The sequence below is a fragment of the Arvicanthis niloticus genome, chromosome 14 (assembly GCF_011762505.2).
Source record: "Arvicanthis niloticus isolate mArvNil1 chromosome 14, mArvNil1.pat.X, whole genome shotgun sequence".
NCBI classification, from domain to species: Eukaryota; Metazoa; Chordata; class Mammalia; order Rodentia; family Muridae; genus Arvicanthis; species Arvicanthis niloticus.
Window position 1 is genome coordinate 2059060 of NC_047671.1, and position 22287 is coordinate 2081346.

The window sequence follows — 22287 nt, forward strand, 5'->3', positions numbered from 1 at the left end:
GATTGATTTCTTGACCAGTATATAATTGAGTCCAAATAACTGGTCACATTTAAGAAAAATACAAGACTCATTATAACATCTCTTTTCGATTCTCTGACCAACAAGTTCTAAAAACTCAAGGCAAGGCAGCTTATCCCATCTGGGATATAGGAAAGCAAAGGTGGGTCAGGAACATATGTCCAATACAGCTTCCCAGTAATCATTGTCAGAGCACTCAGAAAGCTCGCATGTCAGCATCATTCTTTGTTGCAGCATCAACACATCTCACCAATCACTCTGGCAGCCACCATGCTCCTTCATCATCCTGTAGAAAAAACACAAACATGCCCTCTTCCCCATATTAAATACATGATTAGGATCATGACATATGCTAGTAAGTGGATCCTTTCTTTTCACCTAGGCATAAGTATGCCTAGTTGTAGAGTACCATAGACATACAGCAAAAAGTTCTTTGGCATCTATTTAAAAAAAATAAAATAAAAAGAGCATGATTTAAATAAATTTATGATGTACAAGAATATACCTCCCCCTTTTTTATTTTATGAGGACATTGTTTTAAATTTCCATGGGCTGCTTGCATAATACCTTGTCCTTGAGGATTGTAAGGAATCCCAGTAATATGGGTAATATTAAATTGTTGACAAAAAGTATCAAATGCTCAACTGCAATTAATTTTTTTTAAATTGGATACTTTATCTACCTTTCAGATGTTATCCCCTTTCCCCATTATTCCCTTAAACCACTTTTTCCATCCCCCTCCTCCTAGTTCTGTTAGGGTATCCCCCTACCTACCCACCCATTTCAGCCTACCTGCTCTCCAATTTCTCTACACTGGGGCATTCAGCCTTCCCAGGATCAAGGCCCTCCTCTCCCACCTATGCCCGACAAGCTCATTCTCAACTACATATAGATCTGGAGCCTTGGGTCCCTCCATATTTGTTCCCAGGCTGGTGGTTTAGACCCTGGGAGCTCTGGTTGGTTGTTATTGTTGCTCTCCCCCAAGGGGCTGCCAGCCCCTTCAGCTTCTTCAGTCTTCTCTTTAACTCTTCCATTGGAGACTCCATAAACAGTTCAATGGTTAGCTGTGAGCTTCCGCCTCTGTATATGTCAGGCTCTGGCAGAGTCTCTCATGTGAGAGGTATATCAGGCTCCTGTTAGCATGTACTTCCTGGCATCTATAAACAGTGTCTGCATTTGGTGACTGCACATGGGATGGATCCCCAAGTGGGGCAGTCTTCTCTCCAGTCTATGCTCTACACTTTATCTTTGTACTTCTCCATTGAGAATTTTGTTACTCCTTCTAAGAAGGACCAAAGCACCCATACTTTGGTATTCCTTCTTAAGCTTCATGTGGTCTATGAGTTGTATCTTAAGTATTGTGAGCTTTTGGGCTAATATCCCACTTGTCAGTGAGTGCATACCATGTGTGTTCTTTTGTGATTGGGTTACCTCACTCAGGATAATATTTTCCAGTTCCATCCATTTGCCTAAGAATGCCATGAATTCATTGATTTTAATACCTGAATAGTACTCCGTTGTGTAAATATACCACATTTTCTGTATCCATTCCTCTGTTGAAGGACATTTGGGTTCTTTACAGCTTCTGGCTATTATAAATAAGACTGCTATAAACATAGTGGAGCATGTGTCCTTGTTATATGTTGGAACATCATAGAGTTAGAACAATTTGCAAATTTATTTGGAATAACAAAAAACTCAGGATAGCAAAAACTATTCTCAACAATAAAAGAAATTCTGGGGGAATCACCATCTCTGACCTCGACCTGTACCACAGAGCAATAGTGATAAAAAGTGCATGGTATTGATACAGAGACAGCAGGAAGACCAATGCAATAGAATTGAAGACCCAGAAATGAACCCACACACCTATGGTCACTTGATCTTTGACAAAGGAGCTACAACCGTCCAGTGAAAAAAGGACAGTATTTTCAACAAATGGTGCTGGTTCAACTGGAGGACAACATGTAGAAGAATCCAAATAGATCCATTCTTATCTCCTTGTACAAAGCTCAAGTCCAAGTGGATAAAGGACCTTCACATAAAACCAGATACACTGAAACTAATAGAACAGAAGGTGGGGAAGAACCTTGAGTACTTGGGCACATGGGAAAAGTTCCTGAAAAGAACACCAATGGCTTATGCTCTAAGATCAAAAATTGACAAATGGGACCTTATAAAATTGCAAAGTTTCTGTAAGGCAAAGGACACTGTCAATAGGGCAAAACAGCAACCAACAGATTGGGAAAAGATCTTAACCAATCCTGTATCTGATAGAGGGCTAATATCCAATATATACAAAGAACTTAAGAAATTAGCCTCCAGACAACCAAATAACTCTATTAAAAAATGGGGTAGAGAGCTCAACAAAGAATTCTTAACTGAGGAAACTCAAAGGGCTGAGAAGCACCTAAAGAAATGTTCAACATTTTTAGTCATCAGGGAAATGCAAATGAAAACCACCCTGAGATTTCACTTCATACCAGTCAGAATGGCTAAGATCAAAAACTCAGGTGATAACAGATGCTGGGGAGCATGTGAAGAAAGAGCAACACTCCTCCATGTTTGGTGGGATTGTAAGTTGGTATAGCAACTCTGGAAAGCAGCCTGGTGGTGCCTCAGAAAATTGGAGATAGAATTACTTGAGGACCCAGTGATACCACTCTTGGGCATATACCCAAAAAAGGAAGAATCATTTTATCACATCAAGTTCTAGAGCTTGAGTGTGTCAATTGCCTGTGATTGATCTCTTCTATAATAGATATACTCATGGACTTTCTTTTATACAGCTGCATTAGTTACAATAAAAGTTTGAAATTTGTAGGGTTTTTTGTGAAAAGTTTGATACATGGCTCATTGTTTTTAAATTTCTTTTGATGAATTATAATAAATGTAATTCAACCTCAGTTCCTTAGTCATTGTGACCATATTTCAATGTTCAGTGGCTGATGGGTACCCTTCTGGGCATCATGATTTAGAAAATGTATCTGGCATTTAATATCAGATAAATTCTATTATCTAGTTATGAAATTCTATATCAAACAGACCTAAAACCAGGACACTATTTTAAATTTTGAAATGTGCCAGTGTCTGATGACACTCATAATTGTAGAATTTTAGTTCAGACATTTCTTTTTTGAATGAACTTTAACATTCTTTTTCAAAATTCACTTAGAGGTTGCTTGGCTTCCAGATAACCAAGCCATAATCTGATCCATTTCTCAAAGTTTTAACCATTCTCATTAATCCAAAGAATTCTCTCTTTTTTTTTTTTTTTCTGTTTTAACTCTGAATTTCCTTGTAGGAGCAGCAGAACTCTGGAATCCTCCATAATGAGCTTTCAGTTATAGAGGCTGTTTTAACCATATGACCCATCCAATTTCCTTGTATTCTTCAAAATAATCACAGATCTGGCAAGTAATGATACATTCATTACTCATCTGTGACTATTAATTTTCTCTTTTATATTATTTGGACTTTCTAGTATCTATGTCTTATTATTCTACTTGAGTTATTTTTTGTATTATCATCTTCTATATCTTTGGTATCTCAGCTTTGTAAACATCTTCTTGGCAGGTGATCCATTTCTTGATTTGGTCAGAATATCAGCAATTTCAAGAAGTATATTGTTTCTTTTCTATTCACTATATCACTATATGTAATTTTTTATCAGACCATATCTTGGTTTCATTATCACAATCAGAACAATGTTTTTGTTGGTATTTATAAATCTTAATTCCACTCCAGCCTTCTCCTCATGGCCTTGTTATTCATCTCTTTTCTTATGTACACTTAACTTCTTGCTCTCTACTCAATTCTCAGTCACTTGGCTGTAAATGTGAACCTGCTTTTGCCTTTGCCTAAAAAGGAAGATCTTAACTGATAAGAACGTTCTGTTGGTGAAGTAAACCTAAGGACCTGCATTTAGTTCCCAGAACCCAGAATTTTAAAATGCCTAATGTGGTGTCAATAATGTATATACATTATGCTAGCATTATAGGAGCAAAGGCAAATAAATTTCTGGAATTTAACAGCAAGCCGGCCCTCGTAGTTTAAGTAGTGAGATTCAGACAAGCCAGAGAACTTGTCTCCAAAACAATAAACACATACACACAACACACACACACACACACACACACACAGAGAGAGAGAGAGAGAGAGAGAGAGAGAGAGAGAGAGAGAGAGAGAGAGAGAGCTGCACACACAAGAGCATATATACACATAATATACACTGAATAATGGTAACTGAGTATAGAATTAGATTGGATTGTGATTCAGGTCCTACAGTGAAGTTAGGATACTTTATGTTTTTTAAGGATGGAAATCAGTGATGAAATCAGAGAAAGAAAGTCTGGATATGTAAGAATTTCACCTCATGACTAAGATGTTTATTTGATAACGCACTGCAAAGTTGTAGATAGTGAACCTAAATCTATTTTGCAAAATATAATTGATGCTGTGAAGTATTTATTTTTTTAAGGGAATTACTTATGGATATATAAATATGACTACTTTGGGTTAAGTAATCATGTTTCTTATTTTATAGTTATTAAGTTATAGCTCATAGAGCTTAATCAATTCCATCTCCTTAATGAGAATACTCTTTATTTCCAAGTGGTTATATGCAAGTGTCTCATTTGCCTCTTCTATGCCAACAATTCATGTTGTTATAATAATAGCCTGCAAGAAGGTGATTCTTCACAGGCAACTACTTTTCATTTGTTCTCCTGGAGATCTGCCATCCATGTTTGTCAAGTGCTAGAGAAGTCTAAAAATACTCCTTATAGTCATTTTACAAAGGGTATTTATTTTTATGGTTTTGTGTATCCTGGCCTGGCCTCAAACTTGCTAGGTAGCCAAGGATTATCTGAATTTTTGATTCTACTGCCTTCAACTTCAAGTGCTGAGATTCTAGGTGTGCAACAGCTTTCCTGTTTTATGCTGTGATGGAAAGCAATTTATCAATTAAGGAATTTCCCCAGTCTCTATGGTTATGTTTAATTGCCTCCTCACTTTACTGTATTGGTGAGCAAGGAAGTCCTGTCTCATTGTTATTTGGCTAGCACAACATGTGTCATCCAACAATGAAGACATTAAAGACAATAGCAGTTAAGTCTTTCTTCCTACAATAGAATGTGACTATTTTCAATACTGTAAGTAGAAACCTGATACTCAATTTTTCTCTCTTTTTTTTATTGATTCAACAAATAATTCTGGAATATGCATAAATTATAAATTAGACATCAATCTGTTCTTGAAAACAAAGATATGGACTCATCTAACTCTTTATTATTGTATTATATTATAGTAAATATTAGAATTAAGACTCTTATGGCACTAGCTCACAGGGGCTCATGAAATCATGTTTATATAAATCTGAACCTCCCTGGTGCACTCTCTTTAGTAGCAACGTATTTCCTGATCAAGGGCTACAAAACATTTTCTAAGATTATATGATACAAACTTCACAGGATTTATACTTTTGTTAAAGAAACTCAATTGTTTTCTCAGATATTTATGTGGGAGGCAGATTTCAAATTTCCTGCAATAATATCTCATATGAGTTCTTCTTTATTTTTATGTTTCAATTTCAATATATTTTCCTGAAGAAGCAATATTTTTGAGAGGCACATTTTTCTTATGAAATGCAGAGGAATGACAGATAATATCCTTCGAGGTACTCTTTGTGACTTTGAAGGTTTTCAGGTTTCTCAATTCTGACTATGTATATTTGGGTTTCTCAGAATATTAAACCTGTAAACTGATTTTCTTACTGAAAATCCGAGTGTCTGGTTTTTCAAAGATGTACACAGAGCAGTAGAAGACAGGATCTCCAGTTTAGGCTGCATTGTAACCTTCCAAGAGTTGATATCTTAATCACCAGTTGTGAGCTTGAAATTATTTTAATTCAAGTAGGATACAGTTTAAAATGTACCCATACTAGAATAATGTAGCAATTTATTGCCTGTTACCTTGAAAAAAAGAAATGTATATATTAGTACAGATGTAAATGCTAAGATCAGCGGTTGTCCAGGTCTCATTTTTATTTATATGATGGACTACCCCAACAAGAAATCATGTAGTCACATCATATCCACAGCAAGTTGCAGAACAAAATAATTCTATGCATGCTCTCTTGTCTGCTAGCTTATTCTCAAGTCAATTTTTTCATTCTTACACAGCTCAGGACCCCCTGCCTAAGGAGTAGCATGACAAACTAGATTTGGTCTTACCACATCAATTAATTCAATCTTTTAAGACTTTCTTCCCTGGTGATTCTAGTTTGTGTCATGTTGATAACTAAAAAGAATCATTACAGAAATGTTTTGTCTACAATGTGAGGAAACCTAAGATAGTGGGTGACATCAGAATCTGAGAAAGGTTTGGGACAGTTTCTTTCCTAATTCTAAATATTTTTCATTAACGTGCCAGTGGCTACTCATGTTCTCCTTGCTCTCATTAGCACTGACAATAGAATACTGATATCATTTTCATTTGTGTATTTATTTTTCTGGTCTTCTCTTTTTAAACTTTTCTTTACCAATATAGACAGAAACTGTACTGAAGTTGACCATAAAATATCCTTGTTATGAAATAGTTGTTTAAAGCTGTAAATATACATATAATTTCTCCTTTAATTCAAAGATATTATTACATTAATTTCATGTCTTAGTAAGGGTTTTACTGCAAGGAACAGACACCATGACCAAGGCAACTCTAATAAGGACAACTTTTAAGTGGAACATGCTTACAGATTCAGAGGTTCAGTCTATTATTATCAAAAAGGGAGCATGGCAGCATCTAGGCAGACATGGTGCATGAGGAGTTGAGAGTTCTACATCTTTATCTGAAGGCTGATAGAAAAAGACTGGTTCTCACATGGTTAGGAGGAAGGTATCATTGCCCACTCTCACAGTGACACACTTCCTCCAACAAGGCCACATCTACTCCAGCAAGGCCACACCTCCTAATAGTGCCATGCCCTGGGCCAAGCATATTCAAACCATGATATTTTAGCTAGCTTTTTAAACTTATTTTTTGATATATATGTATATATATATATATATATCACTACTTTTCTAAATAACATATATACATGTTATTTAAAATCAACTCTTAATAACATCTTTCTATACCCATAGTTTACTACATCACACAGTCTCCAGCAGAGAAACTTTTTTTGGAATTGATGAAATTAATACAGAAATTCTTAACTTGATGATGTGAAGAGAGTTAGATACTTAGAGAACTCAGGTCTAAGTGGATGTCTTTGTCAAATACCTTTCTTCAAAGCTCAGGGATCTATGCAAGGAGGAAGCAGTCATAAGAGACAGAGATGATGAATGTTTATAAGGAAAGATTATTTTCCAGACACAATAGGATTGATACATATGTGAACTCACAGAGACTGTGGCAATGTGCAATGATCCTGTTTATATAACCACTCTCCAGGGTAGACTTCTTTTTGAAGAATAATTGATCAATACAAATTGGAATCTCTGTTTTTATTGCTGCTTTTAGTTTTGTGCTTTTTTTTAAAGTTTGATTGATTTTGTGTTGTTTCATTTTTTTAAGAGAAAGATGACCAGGCTGAATGAATTGGGGAGGATTTGTGAGAAGTTTGGAGATCATAAAGAATATGATCAAAATATTGTATATAAAAATTTAAAAATAAATAGATATATAGTCTAAATTTTACCATTTGTTCTTTTATTACAGTGTATTCTAGTTGCTATTGTACTTTAGTTGTTTGAGTCTCTAAAGTCTCACAATGTTTGTTATGAATATAATCATATGACAAATATTATTTGCTTTAATATAATTTTAATATGACTTTAATATTCAAATTCTAAAATTAGCATTATGATACTCAGGGGAAACCCAAAATCTTCTAGCTGCAATTCTAATATGCAATGGCTATACAGATAGATATGAGCCAATAAATTATATGTAGGAACATCAAATGGGTTTTCTAATAGCTTCAAAATAGAGAAGGTCCAACTTTCTTCAACTAGTTGTGTAGAATAAGCATCTGATATCTGGATTTCTAGTAGTTATCTTGGAGAAAATACCACACTGTAAAAATTCTGAGATTTTATGACTTTCTTACTTTTTTTTGGATATTTCAGTTTTGTATTTGGCTGTTCAATATAACTAAACTAAACAATCCCAAACAAAATCAACTGTTCTACAACAATCTTTCAGGATTCCTTGGGTATTCTATTAGAAGGAAGCTAGTGAAGGTTTACATTTTGGCAAAACAGAAAAAAAAAAACTGAATAGCTTTAAATTCTCTAACAAAGAGCAATTTGATAGTTTTCGACAGAAGAAGAGAGAAAAAGAAAGGGGGGATAGAGAACATAAAGTTGGGTGGGTAGAGAGAGAGATGTGGGAAAAATTTGGGAGAAGTATAGGAAAGCATGATAAAATGTGTGAAAATTTTTAAATTAAAAATATCCTTTATGAAAAACGAGGTCAACAAAAAGCTTTCTAAAGAACATTCTCTAGAGGACAGCTGAAACCATCTTGTTGATACTTATTTCTAAGGCTATCTTATTCATTCCATTGTATTTGCTGGGGTTTGGTACAGCTAGCTCATTTGCTTGGATTCATGACCGTATTTTACATTCTGTAGTCTTTTATATTCAAAATATCAAGACATTTTGTTTAAAGTTTTATATGAAGTTCTATCATTTTCTCATTTCCTGTCAACATTGGAATGTTTATTAGTTTAATTGAGGTTTTGGTTTGATGGTTTATGCATTTTCTTTCATTTCTGTATTTTGTATTTGGCTTTTAGTTCATCTACCTAGGAATAATTTTATTGTTTAAATACATTTTAATTAAAATATAATTATATCACATTCTGCCTTCTATCTTTCCCGTCCCTTTCCCCAAGATCCCTCCTTCCAATACCTCCATGCCCCCACTCTCACATTTGTAGTTTCTCTCTTTTGATGAATACTGTTATATATATATAAATTTGTATGTGTGTATGTGTGTATGTATGTGTGTATGTATGTATATGTATGTATGCCTAAGTATCTATCAATATATACATATGATATCTTCTCTTTCTGTTTTTTTATTGTTTGTGTGTATGTGGTTTCAGTGTTGACTACTTTGTATTTGGTAACCAATTAGACATCTCATGTCAGGGAAAGGCTAAGTCTCCATCTCTTGGCAATCATTAATTGTATATAGTTCCTTCTATAAGGTGGAATGGAATTCCATGAGATTCCCTCTGCTTCCATAATAATGTATCTAGAGGTCTACACTGCCATTGTTCAGGCCTTGTTTGTGTAGCTGTTTCTAAGAGAGTTTGTTTCACAGCAGATTTCTTTCTTTTTTTTTCTTTTTCTTCCTCCTCCTTCTCCTCCTCTTCCTCCTCCTCCTCCTCCTCCTCATGTTCCTCCTTCTCCTACTGAACCTCCTGTTCCTCCTCCTCCTCCTCCTCTCTTCCTCTTCTTTCTGTTCTTACAATCTTTCTACATCTTCCACAGTGTTCTCTGGTCAGTAAGTTGTAAATGATGCAGGGGCTATAATGTAGATATATTTCACTGGAACTGGGATTCCCATAGTCCATTAATCTCTGCATTTTGCCTAGTTTCTTTGATGAAGGGCGATTTCTACATGTATCTGTAAGTTTAAGGATATGATTTAGGACATTCTTAGGAATTAAGCTGGTTTAGAAAATTGGCATTAATAAATTCTGAAATCCATGACATCACTAGCTTAGGAAACTGGCTAGGTCTCTAGTATTAGGCATGATTTTTCTCTGGCTGAGTGAGTCTTAAGTCCAATTAGGCAGCTGTTTGTTAACATTTGAGTAGCACTTATTGTATCTCTTTGGATGTGGATATCTTATCTTGCTTGTCACTGCGGTTCAAAGGTGTTGCTTCTGGGTAGGATTATTAATTACTTTTCTCCCTTGGCAGCTTGCCTAGTATTTTCATTTATCATAAAATTTACATAAAAGGTAGGAGGCTTTCCTGTTAGATCCACCTTGAATCATCTGAATCCTGTGTCCTAAGTGTACCATTTCTTCAGGGATATGGGCTTAACCTCAACCTCTGGTAAACAATCTCTATTGTTTGAGTTACTAGGACTACTTTGACCAACTGTTTGGAGGGTTTCTTATGCCTAATACACACACACACACACACACACACACACACGCACATACACACTCACACACACACACACACACACACACGCACATACACACTCACACACACACACACACACACACACACACTCACACATATATATAATTTTAAGAAAAATAATGAGGTTTCTTGAGGCTTTTTAAAATACAACCTTAGTGTTACTTTTCTCTTCTCCCCTTTTCTTCAGGATTGATGTCCCTTCTGTCCAGATGAATCCTCCTCTCTTTTATTTAATTTCCCATTTTATTGTTCCCATCTCTAGTCAGTCTCAAGGCTCCCACCCGTTTGACTATTTGTACTCTTCTGGTTTCTACACTTACTTTGTGTTGCATAATCACATCTGAAGATTTTGAGCTAGGAACTTTATATTAAAGAGCACATATGCCATTTGTCTTTCTGGTTATGGGTTACCTCATTCGATATACTCTTTTCTAGGTCCACCAATTTACTCGAATTTTTAATTATTTCATTTTTCTTAACAGCTGGATACTATCCCATTGTGTATATGCTCACTGCGTTTTCAATATCTACTCATCTGTCGATATTACGTTGCTTCCGATTGTGAATGGCAGAAATAAATATTGCTGAGCAAGTATCTGAAATAGGCTGTCAGGCCCTTTGAATATATGACATGGAATGTTATAATTTAGTTATGTGGTAGATTTAATTTTAGTTTTTGAGGATTCTCTGTACTGATTTCCACAGTAGCTGCACCAACACTGAATGAAAATCCCCCTTTGTGCAGTGCCTCACCAAACAGGTGTTGTTTTGTTGATCTTAGCCTTTCTGAATGGAGTGAAATAAAATCTCAAATTTTAATTTATATTTCAATAACTGCTATGGGGAATGAACTTTTCTGATGTATTTATTTTAGCTGCTGTTATTTCTTCTATTGAGAACTCTCTGTTTAGATTCCTAGCTCATTTTTTCAAATAAGGTATTTTGTTTTCTTGCTTCTTTGATTTTGTGCTCTTTTCATATTCTGGACACTAATCCTCTCTTAATTGTATAGCTGGCAAAGTTTTTTTCCCCATTCTATAGGTTTCTTTCTTTACTTGAGTGATTGTTTTCTCAGCTTTACAAAGCATATTACTATGTTGAAGTTCTGCTGGTAAGATGCTGGCCTTCATTGCTGAACAGATGAAGTTCTGTTCAGAAAGTACTTCTCTATAACTCCGTTTTGAAGCATAATTCCTGTGATCAGATTGCTTCTCTTTTAATGTTTCTGGTTTCAGATTGAGATATTTGATCTACAGGGAGCTAATTTTTGTTAATATAGGTATGAGTTGAATTCCTTTCTCATACATATGAACACTCCTAGCACTGTTTGTTGAGGTTTTTGTCTTTTCTGCAGTATGTATGATTTACTTCTTTGTCAAATATCAGATAGCTGTAATTACAAATACTCATATTTCAGTATTCCATTTTGTTACACTGTCTACATGTTTTTATGTCAGTACAATATTAGTTTTTGTATTAGAGCCTTATGTATTTTAAAGTTTGATATAGCAATACCTTTAGTAGTCTTCTTTTTGTTCAGGATTGATTTGGATTTCCAGAACATTTTCTGGCTCCATGTGAACTTCAGATTGTTTTTCCCTGTATTTCTGTAATGAATATTGTGGCTTTTTTTGATTACAGTAAATTTGTGAGTTTCTTTTGGTGGAATGAACAGTTTTCCAATATTAATATTACTGACCCATAAACACATAATGTCATTTCATTTTTTAGTGTTTTTCTCCATCTCTCAGATGGAGAAATATCAGATTTGAAGTTTTTTATTATAGAGGTCTTTCATATTCTTAGGTTTATTTCAAGATATTTTATTGTCTTGATGCTATTGTAAATGTGAATGGCCCATGAGCTCTTTTTTCTGCTTATATGTTGTTGTATGGAATGATTGCCAGCTTTTGTAGGTTGATTTTGTGCCATGCCTTTTTAATGAAATTTTGGGTTGATTTTAGAAGTTTTCTGGTGAAATTTTTGGCATCTATTATGTAAAAAGTCATATTTTCTTCAAATAGATATAATTTGACTTATTTCTCTACTTATTCCTTTTTATTTGTTTTCTCTTGTTTTATTGCTTCATCTAGTGCTTCCAGAATTATAATAAACAAGGGTGGGGACAGTGAACAGACAGCCTAAGTCATTCCTGAGTCTAATGGAATTACTTTAAGTTTTTCTCTACTTAGGATGATATTGGCTGTGGGTTTGTCATATATGACATTTTGTATGTTAATGCATGTTTCCACCAGTCCTGCTTTTTCTAGTTTTATCATGAAAGCATGTTGAATTTGTCAAAAGATTTTTCCACATCTAATAAATGACCCTGGGATTTTTGTCTTAAGTCCATTTTTATGATGTGTTATTATATTTACTGAGTTACACATGTTGAACTACATCTGAATTTCTGGGATAAATATAACTTAACTATGGTGTATAACTTTCTTGATATATGCCAATTTCTACTTTTTAGTATTTTATTAAATATTTTTGCATTTATGTTCATCAGGGATACTGGTCTATAGTTTTATTTTGTTGTGACTTTACCTAATTTGGCTATCTGAATGACATAGGCTTTATAAATCAGCTCAAAGATGATTTTTCTACTTTTATTTATTTTTTGAGTATTTTAAGAAGTATTACCTCTAGTTTTGCTTTAAATGTACCATAGAATTCTGCTATGAATCCAGTTGACCCTGGATATTTTCTAGTTGAATTGCTTTTTAGTTATGTTTCAATCTTTTTCATTTTTTGTGGCTTATTTACATCATTGGCTCCTTCTCCTTCTCCTTCTCCTTCTCCTTCTCCTTCTCCTTCTCCTTCTCCTTCTCCTTCTCCTTCTCCTTCTCCTTCTCCTTCTCCTTCTCCTTCTCCTTCTCCTTCTCCTTCTCCTTCTCCTTCTCCTTCTCCTTCTCCTTCTCCTTCTCCTTCTCCTTCTCCTCCTTCTCCTCCTCCTCCTCCTCCTCCTCCTCCTCCTCCTCCTCCTCCTCCTTCTTCTCCTCCTCCTCCTCCTCTTCCTCCTCCTCTTCCTCCTCCTCTTCCTCCTCCTCCTTCTCCTTCCTTCTCCTCCTCCTTTTCGTCTTCTTCCTCCTCCTCTAGTTTCTTCTCCTTCTTATTCTTCTTTCTTCTCCTACTCTTCTAGTCCTCTTCTTCTCCTTCTCCTCTTCTTCCTTCTTTCTTATTCTCCTCTTTCTTTTTCTCCTTCTCCTCCTCCTTTTCTTCCTCCCCCTCTTCCTTTCCTTTTCTTAAGGGTGATTTCTGAACAACTGTTTTGTTAATTGAATTTATTCTTCAAGTTATAATTTGATAAAATGTCTTGCTCTCCTTTCCTCCTTCCAAACAATCCCATATATTTCTCCCCTCTCCCCTTCAAATTCATGGCCTCTTTTATTTTACTTACTGTTACTGCATACATATATATATGTGTGTATACATGCATAGTTTTAAACATGACCTGCTCAGTCCATATACTGTATGTATATATTTAGGGCATTTTTTTAACTTTAGAAGTTTTGTTGAATCAAGAAATTCATCTGTTTATGTTAGACTTTCCAGATTAATGGAGTATAGGCTTTTAAAATCTTCTTATAATATTGTGTATATCTTTGGTATCTATTGTACTGTTTTTCTGTTCATTTCTGAGTGTGTTAATTTGAAACATCTCTTACTTTCTTTTGGTTATTTTGCCCCAGGGTCTGTTGATCTTGTTTTTCTTTTCAAAGTATCAACTATTAGATTCATTGTTTCTGTTTTATTATTTCCTTTGTTTCTATTACATTCATTTATGCTTTAATTTATTATTTCTTCTAGTCTTCTCTGTATGGGTTTAGTTCCTTCTTGTTTTTCCAAATTCTTGAGTTGTGTCAATAAATCATTTATTTGTACTTTTACAGATTAAAAACTGTAAAAAAAAAGTAAAAAAAAAAACTGTAAAACTGTAAAAAAAACTGTAAAAAAAAGTGTCTGTAGCCACTTAAGACTATATACTTCTCTTTTAGAAGTGCTTTGAATGTGTCTCAGATGTACTGTTGCATTTTTTTATTTTCATTTAGTTTCAGGAATATTTTTATTTCTTTATTTATGTCTTCTTTGACCTTTCTATCATTAAGTAATGAGTTGTTTAATTTTCATGAATTTGTATATTTAGAGTTTTATTCATGTCAGTTTTAAGTTTTGTTGCATAGTGGTTGGGTAGGGTTTGTTGGATTATTTCAATTGTTTGAATTTGCTATGGTTTCTTTTGTGTCCCAGCATATGGTTTATTAGGTCTATTATAGAGAAGATTTTCTGGGCTGTTGGTAGTTTGTGTGCACTTTGGCATTGGATGTAAGAAGATTTAATTTGGGGTTATATCTCTGTCCATTATTTTCCCAGATGATTTACAAATCACTTGCTGTTATCAAGTTTTGTTAACCAGTGTCCTTAATGCCATTAGAATGATTTTTTATAAAACTGGGTGCCCCAGATTTTGTTGCTTAAATATTTAGGATGTAATATTTTCTTGAGTAATTGATCATTTGATTAGATGTTTGTGCTATTCGTTGTCCTTTCTGATTACTGTTGTTTTGAGGTCTATGTTGTCAGTTATTAGGATGGCAGCACCTGCCTCTCCCTGATTTCATTTGTTTGCAGTACTATTTTTCATCCTTTTGTACTCTCATTTTGAGGTGTCACATATTTTTGAAACTAAGATAAGGTTTGCTTTGTTTTGATTTTTATAGAAAACAAATACATGCATTTTGATTCTGATGTTTTTCTATATTATATTTGAGACTGAAGCACATTTCAGGATTTAAGAAGTCAGTTCCTGGAAGCATGAGATTTCAGTATTTTATGGGATCAGACATATGCACAGCTGCCACTCTGAAAAACATTACAAGTATTTAAAACCTATTTTATTTCCTTACTTTTGTTCTTCATTTATTTACTGTACATGCCCTCTCTCTTTTCTAACCACTTGCTCTTTTTCCCCTCTCCTTTCTTCCCTCATCATCCCTCCTTTTCTCTTCAGAGAACAGGAGACCTCCCATGGATATCAACCAGCCTTGGTATATCAAGTTGCAGTAGGACTAGGGGCATCTTCTTGTATTGAGGCTAGACAAGGCAGCCCAGTTAGGAAAAAGAGATCCAAAGCAGGCAACAAAGTCGGAGACAGCTGCTTCTCCTGTTGTTAGGGGTCTCATCTGAAGATCAAGCTGCTTATTTGTTACACCTGTGATGGGTGGTTATTCAGTTCCACGCATACACTCTTGCTGGTGGTTCAGTCTCAGTGAGCACCTACAGACCTAGATTTCTTGATTCTGTAAGTTTTCTTGTGGTGTCTTTGATCTCTCTGTCTCCTCTTTGATCTCTCTGGCTCATTCAATCCTTCCTCTCCATCTTCCACAAGATTACTGAGCCCCACCTAATGTTTGGCTGTGGATCTGTACATCTGTTTCCATCTGCTGCTGGGAGAAGCCTCTCAGATGACAGTTATATTAGAGTACTGTCAGCAAGTATAGCAGAATATCATCAATAGTGTCAAGTATGGGCTCTTTCTCATGGCATGGGTCTCAAGTTGAGACAGTTGCTGGTTGGCCAGTCCCTCAATTTTTTGCTCCATATTTATCGGTGCACATCTTTTAGACAGGAAAGAATTGTAGTTTGATGGTTTTGTGGCTGGGCTGGTGTCTCCATTTCTCCATTGGAAGTCTTACATGGTTACAAAAGTGATCCCTTTTCAGGTTCCCTATCCATTTTTTTTTTTTTAAAGTATTAGCTAGGGTCACCCTCATAGATTCTTGCAAGTTTCCACTGTCGTAGATTTCTACCTCATCCCAGAGATACTCATCACCAATTCATGTTCTCTCTTCATTTTTCCTCCTCACATTTTGATCCTTCTACTTTCCATTCTCACCCCTTTCTCAACCAGTTCAGTCCTCCAATCTACCTCCAATCTCTTTTGTTATTTCCCTTTCTCAGTGAGATTCAAGCAATCTTCCTTGGGCTCTCCTTGTTACTTAGCTTCTTCAGGTCTTTAGATTGTAGCATTGTTACTCTTTACTATATGGCTAATATCCACTTATATGTGAGTATATACCATGTTTGTCTTTCTGTGCTACCTCACTCAGAATAATATTTTTCTTTCTTTTTTTTGTCTATTTGCCTGCAAATTTCATGATATTATTTTTTAATAGCTGAGTAATATTCTTTGTATAAATGTAACATATTTTGTTTATCCATTCATTTCTTTAAAAACTTATTTTTTATTAAATTATTTTATTTATGTACATTCCAAAAGTTTCACCTCTTCCTGGTCGGCCTCCCTTCCCCAAGTTCTTCATCCCACTCTCTCTCCTTGCCTCTGAGAGAATGCTCCCCCACCTGCCCACCCACCCCCTCCCACCTCATTCCACCTGCATACCTCTTCCCTGGGGCATCAAGGTTCCATAGGATTAAGCTCATCCTTGTCCCCTGATGCCATACAAGGTCATCCTCTGCTACACATGTCCCAGGGCAATGAACCAGCCCTTCAGCTCCTTCAGTCCTTCCCCAAACTCTTCTATGTTGGTTCCCTGGAGGGGAACCTATTACTACCAGTATTTTCCTAAACAAATAGAATTTTTAACTATATTCTAAATTTTTATTTTTTAACTTAAAAATCATGTATCTTTAGTCCCACATTGATGAGACATCTTTTTTTTTTGTAGTAGACAGAGACTACTAAGCAAGTCTACTACTGATAAAAAAAAGAACACAAAAACTATCAAAATACATATCAAAATAATATATCAAAATAAAATATATTAGAGAAATGCAACCCATACACACCTAAGGGGACATTATGGAAGGAGTGGCAGAAGATTGAGAGAGGCATAGGACCAGGATGCTATCTGCCACATATCATCTTCTAGATAGGACTGAAAGGCTTTACATATGAAATCTTAACAGTGTGGTTGCTTAAAGCAGAATTGTGTAATCACAACACTAGGCAATGTGCCAACGTGTATGGAGAATATTTCCTCAGGGCCCATTCTGATGTAAAGAACTATAAGTAATCAATGGCTGATAAGAAAGGGTAAATCTGTTTTCTCCAGAGATAAGCTCACAAACAGGTTGTCTAATCCTGAGTGGTCAGCCTTAAATACATGTACATTAGAACAAAGTTCTCTCTCTCTCTCTCTCTCTCTCTCTCTCTCTCTCTCTCTCTGTGTGTGTGTGTGTGTGTATGTGTTGTATAAAATGATAACTATAGAAAAAGAGGTTTTATTATAGAATTAAAAGGGAATGGAGGTTCAAGGCTGAAGTTGGAGTGAGGAGGAGGAGTTAAATGATGTGTAATTCTCAATAAGAATTCTAACTGCTGAGAGTCAGATTCAACAGTCATTTATCATATTGTTCCCCTGAACCTTCTGTTCTTTTGGGGAGCTGGTTGTACATAGTTCTCACACACATAACAAAAAACATTCTGGCCCTCAATAACTCTGAGTCAGGACATTGCCTTCCTGAAGGACTTGCAGGGGCTACTTGAGATACCACTCATAGGACAGAGTTATTCTCCTGTAGGGTCAGAGAAACACCTGCACATTTACAAGTTCTTAGGTAATTTTGATTAAAAAATATAGCATTATTGAGACTGAAATTAAAATTAATTAAACTATATTCCTAATAATATAGTGAAAATATAGTCCAATGTCATACAACTACCTTGTCTTGTTGAAAATGTAATGTAGCTATATTAGAGAAAATTAAAATCATCTTATTTACTGTCTTCTTTAAGGAAAATAGAGTTTAGAGTTCAATGTACTCTTCTGATTCTTTGCATTTAACAATACAACTGGCATTTCTCTATCATTAATGTATGCTGACACTTAAACTTTGTAATGTATGAATTATTTCCAGTCAGAAAACTTCCCCATGGCTTAACAAGGGCAGGGTTATTTTAGCAAAAACATGGCATACAATACATAAATAGTACTCATATATAAACAGAGCATGCACAAGAGATTAATACAATTTCCCCTTTTTGAGTGATTAATACTTACCCTGGCAGCTGTAGCGTTTTATCCTTCTATTAGCTGGCAGATGTGAATAAAGGTTTCATCCTGCCTTCACCAGCCTGCTTTATCTTCAAACATGCTCACAGCTCAGGGACTATGAAATATGTTCGAAGAAGATTTAGAACTATCATAGGAATTTCTTGTGGTTTCCACACATTTTTCGCAAATTTATTAAGTCGAATATTTTATTTCTTCTGGGCTAAAAGTTAACTGGCTTGAAACTTACAGGTGCAGAGCAATAGAAGCCCAGCCTAAGGCAGTGTTGTCCCTTACAAGTCTTGAAGAACAGACCACTGGGAAAATTTTTAGGAAGATAATGATTTATGGCTTTGAGAAAGAGATGTACATGAAAAACATGATTATATTGGAAAGATAATTTTAAAAGTATTTAATCTGGTGAGTTTTAATTTTTAGCAGCAATTTTACTCCCAATGGTTAATATATCAAGTTTTTGCCTAAAAGACAAATTGTGAGTTTGCTATGTTGTCATGTTATATATAACAAGCCTTGTTTCACTTAGGTTTAGTGTTAAAACAATGGCTTGAGTGAGTAGGAAAGACATTAGGTTATTTTTCCATTTCTTAAACTTAAATGAATATTATTTTGTATATTATGTATAGATTCCAAAAAATTCTAGTTGAAAAAATATATGCTATTATGTTAAATATAAATAGTGTCAAATTTATGTATGTGTATTCATATATACATAAACATATATGGTTTCTTATATTCACAAACATATAAAAATATAGTTTGATATTATAGTTCATAAATATGTGCAAATTACAATTATATATCTATTAATGACTGTATTACATGCATACATATTTTTCATGTAAATACCTATTTGGATACACATTTGTATACACAATAGGGATTTAATTAGTGTAAATTTCATTAAAATTTCTTGAACATATTAATCATTGTTTTGTTCATAACTAGATTCTAAGTAAGGAAACATAATAAGTAAAACTATATCAGAGTTCTAACAATAGAATTCAAAATGTTACTAGGAACAGAAACAGCACTGGCTCATTGTATAATAACATTATAGATATAAAGTATATTTTATACATAATTTTAAAATATTGTATAGAGTCATTATACAATGACAATTCATCAAGTTCAAAAATATCATCACGAAACCAGTCAAGTAAAGACTTCTTGGATTTAATGCATGAAGGTGCCCTAACCTTGAAGATTCAAAATTACAGATACTGATATTAAAGACAGCCAACAAAAAAGAGAGAATGCTGATATGGAATAGATTTTAACATAGATTGGCTTTACCTAGGTTTTGCATTTAAAACACATGTATACAGTTAATGTTAACAAACCAGTTCATTTGATGGATGAACTAATTTATGAGGAGTATTACTTAGAATGAGCAGTCAACCTAATTCAAAATCTTTTCAGTTTTGCTTAATTTAGAGATTAAAAACTTCATGTTTTCAATATTATTTAACAAAGACATTTGAGTAATTCCTTTTAATTTTATTCCTCATTTTGATGTTTGTAAACCTAAGCTAAGGAGTATCTAACATTTTGGTAATATCTGACCCTCTAGATAACAGTGTAATATGGTTGTAACCAGAACTGTTGATGGTAGTTGTTAAATGCTCATTATCAACTTTTTACCTGTAGGGTTTTTTTTTTTGGACAACCTTTTTTTTATTGGCTATATTATTTATACCAGCAATAATCAAACCCACTACCCTCTGACTTACTTCTTTTAGTACTTGTAAGCTTTTTTCAGAAGACCAAGGCTCTGTGATGCTCAGGGCAATAAAACAAAAGCTGTTATGGATAAAAAACAAAAAACAAAAAATGTTACGGATAAACTTCCGTAACTGACATGAACACAATTAGAAAGTGTACAATCAATGGAACTTACATCAAATACTGTAGAAGAAACTAAAGTATTTTTAACTTGACAGTTAAGAGCCTTAACACATGCACTAACACTTGTTTGAAATCCAGATTCTGTTCCAAGTTTATCTCTTGCTAACATAACTCACAGTAGCAAATATGGAGATAATGTGTGCAGCAGAGACTGGAGGAGAGACCTTCCAGAGAGTACCCCACCTGGGGATCCATACAGGGTACAATCACAAAATGAAAACACTGTTATGGATGTCAGGAAATGCATGCTGACAAGACCCTGATATACCCGTTTCCTGAGAGTCTCTGACAGAGCCTGACATATACAGAGGTGAATACTAGAAGCTAACCATTGAACTTATCACTGGGTCCTCAGTGGAAGAGTTAGAATACTGAAGGAGTTGAAGGGGCTTGTGGCCCCATGGGGAGAATGACAATACTAACCAACCAGAGCTCCTAGGGTCTACACAGATAGCCTGGGAACACACATGGAGGGACCCATGGCCTTTTTCATCTGTTTCTGCTCACTTATTTCTTGTCCCATTTTTGTTACTATGACCCACTGGTCTCACTGCAATCACCTTTGTTTCACTTCTGAATTCTCGGCAAACCCTTCTTCCAGTAAAGTCCCTCACTGGATCTCTCATTCTTGCTGTCTCACGTTGAGTGCCACTGCCAAGTCAGCTCTGTCAGTAGACAGGTTCTCCAGTGCAGGAGTGGGGATGGCCATTTCCAATTCCTGTGATGTCCTTCACTGTATCCCACTTACTGGAGCTCCAACATTGAGGCGCCAGAATGTTGCTGACTACACTGCCCCATGTTTGGGAGCCACTATGTTGTGTCCCACACTATCCGGCTTGGGGGCCACTGTGTCCCGAGCTGCTGCTCTGGTCTGCAGTCAGGGTCTAACAGAGAGAGAGAGAGTGGGGATGGAGAAGAAGAAATTGAAAAATGGAGACAAGACAGGGTGTGTGGCCAAGTCTCTAGTCTTGTTTATTGAAAGGAAATCCTGTATATATATATATATATATATATATATATATATATATATATATATATATGCATATGCAAGGGAACACAGCTGAAGACACTTTACCACGTGTGCCTTGCAGCTGGGGACACTAAACACAAAAACAAGATATGTGGGATAAACAACATGTTCATTAGAGTGTGCTCAGCTGTTGTAGGCTATTGAAAACAAGTCTCTTGTCAGGGTATATGGCCTGAGATAGTTGCAAAGATGATAGCTGCTTTCTGCTAGGAGTTGACTCCCAACATCTCATCACCTCTCCCCCTCTTGATTTCTTTTCTCTCCTCTCTTCCTCTTCATGTCCTTTCTTTTTCTTTCCTTCACCCTTTGTACCCCTGTGCTTGACTTTGCCTTCCATTCAGTGGAATATCACTTGTTAGATTACTTGATGTTGTACTATTTGAAAAGCAACAAACAAATTCTATAAAAACTAGGGTAAGAAGAAATTGGATATGTTCAAAGGAATAAAAAAATGCTTGCTTGTTTTTATTTTTAATTACCTAGTCACTAGTCAGTATTGATTTTCATAACAAGAGGATATGAAGGGAGGCAAGAAGCAACTACTCAAGGAAATTTACTCTAATTAATCTTATTTTAACTGTTTACCATGATGTAAATATCAAACCAGTAGAGAAGTGTTGTTTGGTAGACAGAAACAACAACTTTATATTGTGATTTAAAAAGCTATTTTTTCTAGCTCCCATCCTATGGGGCTTAGGTAGAAGATATCTACTTCTGTGATCAGTGATCTACATAAAAACCAGTCTTACTTAGAATGTACATTCTCATCCCACGTTGTTTCTAGAAGATTCCCATAAATCCACAATTTCAAGTTTCTGGTCCAGAGATTTTCTTCAGAAATGTTAATAATGCTTATGTTTCTTTATCATAGATGTGTATATACAGGTCCAAGACAATTGCTGCACGAGGGGTTAGTGGATTCTTATGGGTAGGTCCTAAGAATCCTGGTTAGTATGAGTGGTGAACCAAAAAAGGCAGTGAGCAAGAAAATAATCTCAGTGTTTTATTAATTCTTATTGGCTCAAACACTTCTCCAGCAGATTAGGCTTTCCTGAAACACATTATTATACAAAGCTCTCTGGAGAAACGAAATCAATAGAAATAATATACATATTGAAAATGGGTT